We start from the raw sequence: 14,776 nt of genomic DNA, 5'->3' as shown, positions 1-14,776 counted from the left end.
CCCAACCAAACATCCCCAAGACCCTCTGGGAGGACATGACTTGTGGATTTTGACTTGGTTGTACGCCCATGTGTGCCTTCAGGAAATGTGGGGAATAACAACAACAACAACAACAACAACAACTCAGCTGCTGTAAAAAAAATTGCGCAGACTGATTATAAATTGCGGCATAATTCAGTAGCACCAATGACCCATTGGAATTTGTGCAAAAATTATAATATTAAAACAGCAACAAACTGGTGGGAACATCAGCCTGAAAAAGTCACCGAAAATCAGATGGTCAAGATCTTGTGGGATTTTCGCATACAAACGGACAAAATACTGGCGCATAATACACCAGACATCACACTGGTTGAGAAAAAACAAGGTCACAATCATAGACATCGCAATACCTGGTGATAGCAGGGTCGACGAGAAGGAACATGAAAAAATCGCGAAAGACCAGGATTTAAAAATCAAAATCCAACGATTATGGCACAAACCAGCAGTGGTAATTCCAGTGGTAATCGGCATACTGGGTGCTATTCCAAAAGCACTGGAATTACATTTGAAACAGTTAAAAATTGACAAAATCACCATCAGTCAAATGCAAAAAGCCGCACTGCTTGGATCCGCACGCATATTACGAAAATACGTTATGACGTCCTAGGCCCCTAGGTGGGGCCCGACTAGTAACCAATGCCAAATCCGGCGAAACAACTGGCCGCTGTGATACAATTGTGATAATAATAATAATAATAATAATAATACAAGCCATATGCCAGCCTTACCAGGACAACTGGTTGAGTCTGCAGTTTGCATTGAGAGATGCTTTCCGAAGAGACGGTGGGTGGGTTCCAGGAGAGTTGACGTCCCTTGTGCTTAACCGCCTTAGCTTGCATTGAATTCATGAACCGAGTTGGAAAGGGACCTAAGAGGTCTTCTAGCCCAACCCCAAGCTCAAGCATGGGTGCAAGGAAAACATAGCTTGAGCCAACTGTTTTCCCCGGTGTTGACTTAGGGGTCTGAGTGACTGAGGAGCGCATGGGACTTACGCTACTTTGATTTGGATGGTGAAGAAAGCCAATTGTAGGTGGACCTTGGATGTGAGATCAAATTGAGATGGGGGACAGGGTGGAGGGGTGGGAAGAAACTATATTTTGTGGATGCCCCCAGCAGAATGAGAAACCGACTAAAGAAGGAGGTCCTGGAGTCACCAGATGCTCAAGAGCCATAGGTAGCACACAGTGATGAAATTCATATTTTTTTTACTGCCGGTTCTTTGGGCGTGGCTTGGTGGGCATGGCAGAGGAAGGATATTGCAAAATTCCCATTCCCTTCCCACTCCAGGGGAAGGATACTGCAAAATCTCCATTCCCTCCCCACTCCAGGGGAAGGATACTGCAAAATCCCAATTCCCTCCCAACTCCAGGGGAAGGATACTGCAAAATCCCAATTCCCTCCCAACTCCAGGGGAAGGATACTGCAAAATCCCAATTCCCTCCCAACTCCAGGGGAAGGATACTGCAAAATCCCTATTCCCACCCTACTCCAGGGGAAGGATACTGCAAAATCTCCATTCCCTCCACACTCCAGGGAAAGGATACTGCAAAATCCCCATTCCCTTCCCACTCCAGGGGAAGGATACTACAAAATCTACATTCCTACCCCATTCCAGGGGAAAGATATTGCAAAATCTCCATTCCCACCCCACTCCAGGGGAAGGATATTACACAATCTCCATTCCCTCCCTACTCCAGGGGAAGGATATGGCAAAATCCCCATTCCCTCCCTACTCCAGGGGAAGAATATTGCAAACTCTACATCCCCTCCCAACTCCAGGGGAAGGATATTGCAAAATCTCCATTCCCTCCCCACTCCAGGGGAAGGATACTGCAAAATCCCAATTCCCTCCCAACTCCAGGGGAAGGATACTGCAAAATCCCAATTCCCTCCCAACTCCAGGGGAAGGATACTGTAAAATCCCCATTCCCTCCCCACTCCAGGGGAAGGATACTGCAAAATCTCCATTTCCTCCACACTCCAGGGGAAGGATATTGCAAAATCCCGATTCCCTCCCCACTCCAGGGAAAGGATACTGCAAAATCCCTATTTCCTCCCCACTCCAGGGGAAGGATACTGCAAAATCTCCATTCCCTCCACACTCCAGGGAAAGGATACTGCAAAATTCCCATTCCCTTCCCACTCCAGGGGAAGGATATTGCAAAATCTCCATTCCCACCCTACTCCAGGGAAAGGATACTGCAAAATCCCCATTCCCACCCTACTCCAGGGGAAGGATACTGCAAAATCTCCATTCCCTCCACACTCCAGGGAAAGGATACTGCAAAATCCCCATTCCCTTCCCACTCCAGGGGAAGGATACTACAAAATCTACATTCCTACCCCATTCCAGGGGAAAGATATTGCAAAATCTCCATTCCCACCCCACTCCAGGGGAAGGATATTACACAATCTCCATTCCCTCCCCACTCCAGGGAAAGGATACTGCAAAATCCCTATTTCCTCCCCACTCCAGGGGAAGGATACTGCAAAATCTCCATTCCCTCCACACTCCAGGGAAAGGATACTGCAAAATCCCCATTCCCTTCCCACTCCAGGGGAAGGATACTACAAAATCTACATTCCTACCCCATTCCAGGGGAAAGATATTGCAAAATCTCCATTCCCACCCCACTCCAGGGGAAGGATATTACACAATCTCCATTCCCTCCCTACTCCAGGGGAAGGATATGGCAAAATCCCCATTCCCTCCCTACTCCAGGGGAAGAATATTGCAAACTCTACATCCCCTCCCAACTCCAGGGGAAGGATATTGCAAAATCTCCATTCCCACTACACTCTGGGGCCAGCCAGAGGTGGCATTTGCCGGTTCTCCGAACTACTCAAAATTTCCGCCACCGGTTCTCCAGAACCTGTCAGAACCTGCTGAATTTCACCCCTGGTAGCACATCTCCTAAGAGCTTATGCAAAGGAGCTTATTTTAATCGCAGGGCGGTAAGAGGGGAAAACATTGTGCAGCATAAACCTGGAAATTTCTTACTTTTTGTTTCAATGGAAAGTTGCATGAATCCATTATACTTGACACCATGCAATATATTGTACTCGGATACAATGCTGTTTAAAAAAGGACTTATGGGGTGTTTATCAGTAGGAAAAAAAATAAACCCGGGTTGACAAAAAGAGGAGATTCATAAATTGTGAGAAGTGGTTTGTGTTTCCTTTGGTTTGGGCTCAACAAGGTCTGTAAACCCTGACTTGCAAAACAGGGATTCAGATTTGGACGGTTCCATAAAGTTTGATTGAACAATTCATAGTAGAGTAGAGTAGAGAGGAATGAAGGAATAGAATAGAAATAGAATAGAATAGAAATAGTATAGTATAGAATAGAAATAGACTAGAATAGAATATAGATAGAATAGAATAGAATAGAATAGAATAGAATAGAATAGAATGGAATGGAATGGGAATAGGAATAGGACTCAGATTAGGACTAGGAGCATAGCAGAGCAGAGCAGAGCAGAACAGAATAAGGAATAGAATTAGGACTATGATAAGAGTAGAGTAGAGTAGAGTAGAGTAGAATAGAATAGAATAGAATATAGGGTAGGGTAGAGTAGAGTAGAGAATGGAATGGAATAGGAGGAATGTAGAATAGAATAGAATAGAATAGAATTCTTTATTGGCCAAGTGTGATAGGACACACAAGGAATTTGTCGTTGGTGCATATGCTCTCAGTGTACATAAAGAAAAATAAAATAGAATACATTCATCAAGAACCATAAGATACAACAGGGATAGTCCTAGGATACTAAATAAGCAAATTATATTAGGAAGCAAATAAAACAATATAAAATTTAAAGATACAAGCAACATGGCTATAGTCATAAGTGGGAGGAGATAGGTAATAGGAAGGAAGAGAAGAATAATAGTAATACAGTCTTAATAGATAATTTGATAGCGTTATGGGGATTAGTTGTTTACCAGAGTGATGGCATTGGGGTGGGGGGAAGCTGTCCTTGTGTCTACATTGATCGATGTAAGTTACATTGATAAATGTAACTTATCAATGTTAATTTGGGGAGGAGGTGTTTTCTTGTTGTGGGGATGGCTAAATGATGATAAGGGACTGATGATTATTTCAGCTGTAGGGAAAACAAGCAGGGAGGCTCCCCATCTGATTTTTTCATCCTGCAGTTCCATCTTCTCTGGCTTCTGGTCTGCAGAGTGGTTAAACCTTTCCATGGATGGCCATGTGTTTTCCTGGAGGAGGTTTCCCTGGCGTCAACCTTCTAGAGATGTTGGATACCCAAACAGATCTCAGTGAAGGACAAAGCTCTAGGTCACTTAATGATGATGATGTTATCCATTCAACCGTGTCCGAATCTATGAGCCAGGTTTCTCCTACCTCTTCTGACTGTGCGCTGTTTCTTTAAGTTGTTCTGGCTGAGGTCAGCTTTGATTGCATCCAGCTGTTGTCCTTTGTTATCACTTAATAGGCAAAGGTAAAGGTTCCCCTCGCACTTATGTGCTAGTCGTTCCCGACTCTAGGGGGCAGTGTTCATCTCCGTTTCAAAGCCAAAGAGCCAGCGCTGTCCGAAGACGTCTCCGTGGTCATGTGGCCGGCATGACTCAACACCAATGTCACACGGAACGCTGTTCCCTTCCCCCCAAAGGTGGTCCCTATTTTTCTACTTGCATTTTTAAAATCTGCTTTCGAATTGCTCAGTTGGTAAAATCTGGGACAAGTCACGGGAGCTCACTCCGTTTTTGCGGCGCTAGGGATTCGAACTGCTGAACTGCTGACCTTTCTGAACGACAAGCTCAGCATCTTAGCCACTGAGTCCCTTTGTCACTTAATACCTGACCCCAAAATGGAGGCAGGAAACCTCGCCAAAGCCCCATTGGGCCAGTTCTCAGCCTGCGTGACCCAACAAATGCACGCACGACAAACCCGCAGCAAAAAAACCGCGGTGAAAAAACCGCGACGTCATAAACGCGCCCACAACAACGCGCCGACAAAACCGTGCCCACAAAAGCGCGATTTAAGTTAAGGTAAGGGTTAAAGTTAGGGTTAGGTTCAGGGTTAGGTTCAGGGTTAGGTTTAGGGTTAGGGTTAGGTTTAGGGTTAGGATTAGGGTTAATGTTATTAGGTTGTTATTAGTTGTTTGTTGAAGCCGCGCTTTTGTCGGCGCGCTGTTGTCGGCACGCTTCTGCGCGCATTCGTCGGCGCGATTTCGACCTCACGGTTTCCTCGCCACGGTTTCGTCGGCGTGCTTTTGTCAAGCGCGCATTTGTCGGTGAACCCTCAGCCTGCAGTGATAGGGAGCTGGGAGGCCTACATTGAGATGTTTGAGTTGTCAAGAAGAACGGAGGCCCTGTTGAAGTCACATACCTTCATTACCAGCTGTCTGGGCTTATTAATGGCCAGCTCCAAGGCTACAGCCCAATGATTCCGTTTGAGTGAAATCCAGAAAGAGACAGATGGACCTATTTTGCTCTTCTCGTCCATCTGAGGCCTCGGATTATAGAAAGATGCAAGCAAGGGATGGGAAGCTATTAAATATTTGAAGCTTTTGTGCTATTCCTATCATTCATCTCCTCCGCCTACCGGGTTTGTCTCACGGTGGGCCTGCAGCTTAGCTCGGCATGGGGTAAAGGAGCTCCTGCTAGATCACAGGTGTCAAACTCAAGGGCCCAGGGGCCGAATCCACCATGCAGGGTGCTTAGATTGAGCCTGCAGACCTGCCCTGAAAACAGAGAAGGACCAGCCTGCGGTGCCTCTGCCAGGCAAAAGGCAGCTCTCCCAGTCTGTTTTGGATTGCGGCAGCCCTCCCAGTCTGTTTTGGATTGCGGCACCCTCCTGCGACCCTCTGCCAGTGAAAACAGAGCTCGGGGAGGCTGCACAGCAGAGGGTTGCGGGAGGCCGTTGCAGCCCAAAACAGAGCCCTGGAGGGCCACGCACGGCATCCCCGAGCTCTATTTTCACTGGCAGAGGGCTGCGGGAGGCTGCCACGGGTGAAAACGGGGCCCAGGAGGGCCATCATAGCTGAAAACAGAGCCTTGATGAGTGACATCGAGCTGGCCATGCCCATCCTACCCCCACCCCTGAGGTCAAACACAATCCTGATTACGGCTCTTAATGAAATCGAGTTTGACACCCCTGGGCTAGATGGTCAAAAGGGACTAATGGCACGCCCCCAATCCAGTGGTGAAATCCAATTTTTTTAAAACTACCGGTTCGGTGGGCGTGGTTTGGTGGGTATGGTGTGGCTTGGTGGGCGTGGCAGGGGAAGGATACAGCAAAATCTCCATTCCCTCCCCACTCTGGGGCCAGCCAGAGGTGGCATTTGCTGGTTCTCCGAACTACTCAAAATTTCCACTACCGGTTCTCCAGAACCTGTCAGAGCCTGCTGGATTTCACCCCTGACCCAATCCCTGGACTGATTTTGCAAACAGGAGATGCTCTCCTTAGCTCTAGCAGTGGTGGGTGGTAAATTTTTTTACTACCAGTTCTGTGAGCATCGCTTGGTGGGCGTGGCAGAGGAAGGATACTGTAAAAACCCCATTCCCTCCCGATCAGCTGGGGACTCAGCAGGCAGAGAATAGATGGGGGTGGGGCCAGCCAGAGGTGGTATTTGCCAGTTCTCTGAACTACTCAAAATTTCCACTACTGGTTCTCCAGAACCTGTCAGAACCTGCTGGATTTCACCCCTGACCCAATCCCTGGACAGATTTTGCAAACAGGAGATGCTCTCCTTAGAAGCTGTAGCAGTGGTGGGTAGTAAATATTTTTACTACCAGTTCTGTGGGCATCGTTTGGTGGGCATAGCGATGGTGGGCGTGGCAGAGGAAGGATACTGTAAAATCCCCATTCCCTCCCGATCAGCTGGGACTCGGCAGGCAGAGAATAGATGGGGGCGGGGCCAGCCAGAGGTGGTATTTGCCAGTTCTCCGAACTACTCAAAATTTCCACTACGGGTTCTCCAGAACTGGTCAGAACCTGCTGGATACCACCTCTGAGCTATAGGATACAAAGATATGGGCACTGTGACATCATCGATGGGGAATGACTTGAGGGCCGATGGGTTAAACAATCTCCTCCATTTCATTCTCCTTTCCCCCCCCTTCTTTTTTTAAAAAACAAAAACAAAATATGAAATGGATGCACAAAGCATCTTGGATGCTTTGAATGCAATGCTTTGACTTCTCACCCCCATCACCAGGAGAAAATCATGCCAGTATTATTAGCATTTCCGCTTTTTATATTTAGCAAAGTAATCCCAGGGATTGGGCAGTGGGCCAGTGTGATCTCCTTGTGCCCTGACCCTAAAGAGAACTGGCTATGCTTTATTCCTTAGTCTGTCGGGGTTCCGACGGATGCCCTAATTAAATCATGAGCCTCCGACCAAGCTTCAAGAGAAATCCAGTTATTTATTAGGAGCAATTTATTAGTCGGCACTAGCCAAGGAAAGCCAGCTCTGACCCCATGTAGTTTATGGCCCAATTATGATCCTCCCCTCCCCAAGGTGTGTCATAAATCACATTCTCCAACGGAGTGCTTTCACAGCTGTAGAGATCACACTTCTCTGGCTGTTGCAGGTAACCTGGGAGACAGCCTTGAGAAAGGAATGTGTGGAATGTGCTTCTGTTGTGCTGCTCTGTCAGTCCCCCCCACCCTCCTGCCTATGGCAACTCGAGAGCAGGCCAGGGATGCTTTATGAGTTGACATAGTCTTTTTTCTTATTCCAAGGTCTTTTCTCTCTCTCCCCTTCCTGATGTGTTTACGGTGCTTCTGTTCAAAAAAAGCTTTTAAAGCTTGCCAAGCCTTGAGCGAATATTATAAAAGTGACACAATGCCAGAGGACTGGCGACGTTATGAGGTTACAGGAGCGTTTCAGAAGCGGATGGGGGGGGGGGGAAGCCATCAAAAGCCATCGTTCTTGGAGACAAATAATGTGTCAGTTGGGATATAAAAAAACATGCCAGGTTCACCACTTACAGAAATGAGAAGAAATATTCGCTCTCTCCAGACCTGGCCTTTGAAAAGACTCCATACACCGGCTGGGTCTGTACCAATCATGGGACTTCTTGGCTTTTGACTTATTCTCAGATGCAAACGCAGTCAACTGTAGATTATTTTGGGGATCTTGGTTGAATAAAACCACGAATTAAGAGTCTTTACGTAAACTTAAATCACAGAAGAAATGAACTAAGCCAGGGGTGAAATCTACTTTACCTTCGCTATCGGTTCGCAAATGGGAGTGTATGTGTCACCTCCGCGCATGCGCAGAGCATCAAAAAATGGATGTCTTGCTATCCGGGCGGGTGGGAGGAGCCTGCTACCCAGCGCGAGCCCGGTTTCCTCTGGGGGGGGGAATCTGCTGTGCCAAGCGATTTAGATTAGCTAGAAAGCAGGAAATTCTGCTTTCTAGCTAATTTGCATCGTGTGTCATAGCTGATAGTCGGAAAAAACGGTTCGCCAAAACTGGTATACATTTTTTTTTTACTACTGGTTCAGGCAAACTGTTCCAAATCAGTAGCATTTCACTCCTGAACGTAGTATAATCCTGACCACTCTTGGGTTTAGATCATTGTGTGAATGCAGATATTTTTTTAATTACGTATTCGTTATTTAAGTTCCACCTTTCTTTTTTATAAATAACTCAAGGCAGTGAGCATACCTAATGCTCCTTCTTCTTCCTATTTTACCCACAATGACAAGGTGAGGAGGGTTCTGCTGAGGGGGAGTGCTATCCCAAGGTCACCCAGCTAGCTTTCATGCCTAAGGCAGGACTAGAACTCCCAGTTTCCTCACAATTGATCCAAAGTCACCCAGCTGGTTTTCATGCCAAGGCAGGACTAGAACTCCCCATCTCCTGCTGATTGAGCCAAAGTCACCTGGTCAGCTTTCATGTCTAAGGCAGGACTAGAACTCACCGTCTCCTGGTGATTGAGCCAAAGTCACCCAGCTGGCTTTCTAGTCCTAAGACAGGACTAGAACTCCCAGTTTCCTGACAATTGATCCAAAGTCACCCAGCTGGTTTTCATGCCAAGGCAGGACTAGAACTCCCCATCTCCTGCTGATTGAGCCAAAGTCACCTGGTCAGCTTTCATGTCTAAGGCAGGACTAGAACTCACCGTCTCCTGGTGATTGAGCCAAAGTCACCCAGCTGGCTTTCTAGTCCTAAAACAGGACTAGAACTCCCAGTTTCCTGGTGATTGATCCAAAGTCACCCAGCTGGTTTTCATACCTAAAACAGGACTAGAACTCCCCATCTCCTGCTGATTGAGCCAAAGTCGCCCAGCTGGCTTTCTAGTCCTAAGACAGGACTAGAACTCCCAGTTTCCTGACAATTGATCCAAAGTCACCCAGCTGGTTTTCATGCCTAAGGCAGGACTAGAACTCCCCATCTCCTGCTGATTGAGCCAAAGTCACCTAGTCAGCTTTCATGTCTCAGGCAGGACTAGAACTCACCATCTCCTGCTGATTGAGCCAAAGTCACCCAGCTGGCTTTCTAGTCCTAAGACAGGACTAGAACTCCCAGTTTCCTGACAATTGATCCAAAGTCACCCAGCTGGTTTTCATGCCTAAGGCAGGACTAGAACTCCCCATCTCCTGCTGATTGAGCCAAAGTCACCTAGTCAGCTTTCATGTCTCAGGCAGGACTGGAACTCACAGTCTCCTGGTGATTGAGCCAAAGTCACCCAGCTGGCTTTCTAGTCCTAAAACAGGACTAGAATTCCCAGTTTCCTGGTTTCAAGCCTGCTGCCTTCACCACTACACCAAATTCACTCACCTTACAATCCCCAATCCTCACAGATTTGTTTTTTGAATGCCGTTTGCGGGCTTGAGGGATGGAGGCTTGTCACGAACGTATGAAATTACCCAGATCTCATCGCGACCAGCTTTGAAGGAAGCTTTAATGCCCGATTTATTTGTTCCATTTCCATAAAATGCGGTCCAGCCGTAATTGCCTCGGATGTGGGTATTATGGTTGGAATTTTAATCTTGGTGGCTCAATGGGCTGTGATCACGTTTGATTATAATGTGCTTTAATTGCGTGCACCTGATTGCTGAGGGCTACTTTGAGGGAAGGGGGGGGGGGATTGGCTGGAAAGTTGGCTGGAAACATACCTCTGTTTAAAACCAACGCTTTCATGTTTACGCAGCGAAAAAAAGAATGCTGTTAATTAGAGCCAAGGTGGCGCAGTGGTTAAATGCAGCACTGCAGGCTACTGCTAGATCAGCAGTTCAGCGGTTCAAATCTCACCGGCTCAGGGTTGACTCAGCCTTCCATCCTTCCGAGGTGGGTAAAATGAGGACCCAGATGTTTGGGGGCAATATGCTGACTCTCTGTAAAACCGCTTAGAGAGGCCTGAAAGCCCTATGAAGCGGTATATAAGTCTACTGCTATTGCTATAGAAAAGGGTTGGTTTTAAGCACCATGGAGAGCGCCAATGAGGTGACTCACTCCAAGGCTGAATTTGACCTTCGGGAATGAGGACCACAGCTGGGTTAGCCCAGATGTTTAAGCAGTTGGCTTCGTAGTCGTGCTTTTTGGAATAAGACACAACACATGAGCCAGCAATGCTTTAACGGTTATGGCACCAGGCTAGAGAGCAGGAGATGGAGAGTTCTAGTCCGGGCTTAGGCACGAAAGGAGACTGAGGGACTTTGAGCCAATCACCAGGAGACTGAGAGTTCTAGTCTCACCTTGGGCATGAAAGCCAACTGGGTGACTTTGAGCCAATCACCAGGAGACAGGGAGTTCTAGTCCCACCTTGGGCATGAAAGCCAACTGGGTGACTTTGAGCCAACCACTAGGAGACAGGGAGTTCTAGTCCCGCCTTAGGCACGGAAGCCAACTGGGTGACTTTGAGCCAATCACTAGGAGACGGGGTTCTACTCCCTCCTTGGCTATGAAAGTAAACTGGGTGACTCTGAGCCAACCACTAGGAGACAGGGAGTTCTAGTCATGCCTTAGGCATGAAAGCCAACTGGGTGACTTTGAGCCGAGGAGACGGGGAGTTTGGAGAGGGTGGTTTAAAAAAAGGACCTTCCCATTCTGGAATTCCACCATCACTCTGCCTCCTATTGTTAAGGGCTCTTGTTAAAAAAAAATAACACCACCCCGTTTTAATGCAGACGGGAATGAAAATAAGAAAAAAAGACAGAATGTGCTGTAAAAATCTATGGGGGGGGGGCAGTGAGGTTCCTAATAGGATCTGTTGTTAAACTGCCTTCTTATCTGCCAGAAAACAGCTGCTTCCTTGGAGCTCTTGGGGAAGGCTTATCTCTGCCACACAGATCAATTCATTTTGCTCAGCTTCCTGCTGCCTGATTGAATATTCATTTTCTGCTGTTGTTCTCCTTCGGTCCTTTTGTTGACTTTCTTCTCTCACTTCCTTCCCGACAAGACTGGTGTGGTGGTAGGTGTGGTGGGACTGAAACCACCAAGGCAGATGAACCTTGGGAACAATAGAATCATAGGATAACAGAGTTGGAAGGGACCTTGGAGGTCTTCTAGTCCAACCCCGTGCTCAGGCAGAAAACCCTACACACCACTTCAGACAAATGGATATCCAATATCTTTTTAAAAACTTCCAGTGTTGGAGCATTCACAACTTCTGGAGGCAAGTTGTTCCACTGGTCTCACGCTTAGATTTAGAGTAACAGACTCGGAAGGGACCTTGGAGATTCTCTCGTCCAACCCGCTGCTCAGGCAGGAAATCCTACACTACTTCAGATGGATGGCTGTCCAATCTCTTCTTAAAAACTTCCAGTGTTCGAGCATTCACAACTTCTAAGGATAACTAAGGATTTTTTTTTAAAGGAAATGTGGAGCAAAATGGATGCATTTAATTCCACTCAACGTAATTAGCATTAATTAATTAACAACTGGTTTTTGTCTCAGGCAGCCTTGCGGATGAAAGCACCAGGCCCATGATGCAGGCTGGCAACAGATCAATGTTGTTGTTTTTTTAACTGTAGAGGAACGGAGGGCAGGAACGCCTTACATTAATTCTACCAGCAACGTTTTAAATGTTATATATCCCCTGGGATGCTGCTCCACAGTGCCTCATCTGTCAGATTGTTAGAGGCACTAAGAGCTTCAGCGTTTCTTCTTCTGGCACCTATAAAAGATTTCTTCCCCGAGCACCAGAAGATTCATGCATCGTGCCAAGGTGGCCTATGGCAGAACCATCTGGGAATTTTACCCTGTGATGGAGCTTTTGAAATGAACACGGTGGCACCTTGAGCCCGATAAAACTGCTTGAGACTCAGAATGGAATGGAATGGGAATAGGAATAGGAATAGAAATAGAAATAGAAATAGAATAGGAATGGAATAGAATAGAATAAGGAATTGGAATAGGAATGGAATAGGACTAGAATAGGAATGGAAATAGAAATAGAATAGGAATGGAATAGAATAGATAAGGAATGGGAATGGAAATAGAATAGGAATAGAAGACTAGGAATAGGAATGGAATGGAATAGAATAGAATAAGGAATAGGAATGGAAATGGAAATAGAATAGGAATAGGAATGGAATGGAATAGAATAAGGAATGGGAATGGAAATAGAAATAAAATAGGAATAGAAATAGACTAGGACTAGGAATGGAATGGAATGGAATAGAATAGAATAAGGAATAGGAATGGAAACGGAAATAGAATAGGAATAGAATAGAATAGAAAGAATAAGGAATTGGAATAGGAATGGAATAGGAATAGAATAGGAATGGAAATAGAAATAGAATAGGAATGGAATGGAATAGAATAGAATAAGGAATAGGAATGGAAATGGAAATAGAAATAGAATAGGAATAGAATAGAATAAGGAATTGGAATAGGAATGGAATAGGAATAGGAATAGAATAGGAATGGAAATGGAAATAGAAATAGAATAGGAATAGAATAGAATAAGGAATTGGAATAGGAATGGAATAGGAATAGGAATAGAATAGGAATGGAAATAGAAATAGAAATAGAATAGGAATGGAATGGAATAGAATAGAATAAGGAATAGAGTGGGAATGGAATAGAATAAGAATGGAACAGAATAGAATAAGGAATGGGAATAGAATAGGAATGGAATATAGAAATAGAATAGAATAGGAATAAGAATGGAATAGAATAGGAATGGGAATGGAATAGGAATAGAATAGAATTAGGAATAGGAATGGAATGGAATGGAATAGAATAGAATAAGGAATAGGAATGGAAATGGAAATAGAATAGGAATGGAATGGAATAGAATAAGGAATGGGAATGGAAATAGAAATAAAATAGGAATAGAAATAGACTAGGACTAGGAATGGAATGGAATGGAATAGAATAGAATAAGGAATAGGAATGGAAATGGAAATAGAATAGGAATAGAATAGAATAGAAAGAATAAGGAATTGGAATAGGAATGGAATAGGAATAGAATAGGAATGGAGATAGAAATAGAATAGGAATGGAATGGAATAGAATAGAATAAGGAATAGGAATGGAAACGGAAATAGAAATAGAATAGGAATAGAATAGAATAAGGAATTGGAATAGGAATGGAATAGGAATAGGAATAGAATACGAATGGAAATGGAAATAGAAATAGAATAGGAATAGAATAGAATAAGGAATTGGAATAGGAATGGAATAGGAATAGGAATAGAATAGGAATGGAAATAGAAATAGAATAGGAATGGAATAGATAGAATAAGGAATAGAATGGGAATGGAAATAGAATAAGAATGGAACAGAATAGAATAAGGAATGGAATAGAATAGGAAGGAATATAGAAATAGAATAGATAGGAATAAGAATGGAATAGAATAGGAATGGGAATGGAATAGGAATAGAATAGAATTAGGAATAGGAATGGAATAGGAATAGGAATAGAAGAATGGATGGGATAGGATGGAATGGAATAGAAACAGAATAGAATAAGAATAGGAATAGAACAGAACAGAATAGAATAATGGGATAGGAGGGGGTGGGACGGGATGGATTAGCTAGAGTAGGATAACAGTTGGAAGGGACCTTGGAGGTCTTCTAGTCCAACCCTCTGCTTAGGCAGGAAACCCTACATTACTTCAGGCAAATGGTTGTCCAATCTCTTCTTAAAAACTCCCAGTGTTGGAGCATTCACAGTCTTGGAGACAAGCTGTTCCACTGATTAATTGCTCTTAACTAAAACTAAAAAGAGACCTTCCCTAGTTTCTCCAGCGTAAAAGAGACGGGGGAAGAATTATACTTTCCGTCTTGCAAGATTCTGTTGAAGTGGCTTTACAATAAAGCAGAATTAGCTCATCCGGCTGTGATTCCTGTCTAGTTTATTCCGCAGACTGACAAATCTATAATGGAGTGTCTTTAATGTGCTGCAACAAGCCAACCATTGCGAAACATGATTTATGACTCAGGGTTGAAGAGTAGAGAGGCGGCCTTGAAGAAGGCCGCGCAACAAAGAGAGTAGTGAGTTGCTGCAGGTACGGCCCAGTACGGCCTGGTACGGCTGTACCAGTAGTGGCCTGGAGCAATGGAGAGTGCACTGGCATGGTGGTTCATTTGGCCCACCTACCCGCCCGCGTGCTGTAGCTGTATTTATGCCAAAAGGCATAGTGCACATGTATGCACAGCATTCGGTGCCGGTGCGAGCCCCATCAAGCAGCTGGTTGTCACAGGGGTGGTGGATTGCGCATATGTGCGCAGCGCACGTCTGGTGCATGCACGAACAGACCATGATCAGCGTACTGGTAGCGACCGTAAGAGCAATCCACCACTGC

This window comes from Thamnophis elegans, chromosome 16 (genome assembly GCF_009769535.1).
Source record: "Thamnophis elegans isolate rThaEle1 chromosome 16, rThaEle1.pri, whole genome shotgun sequence".
Taxonomy (NCBI): Eukaryota; Metazoa; Chordata; class Lepidosauria; order Squamata; family Colubridae; genus Thamnophis; species Thamnophis elegans.
This window is presented reverse-complemented; position numbering follows the sequence as displayed.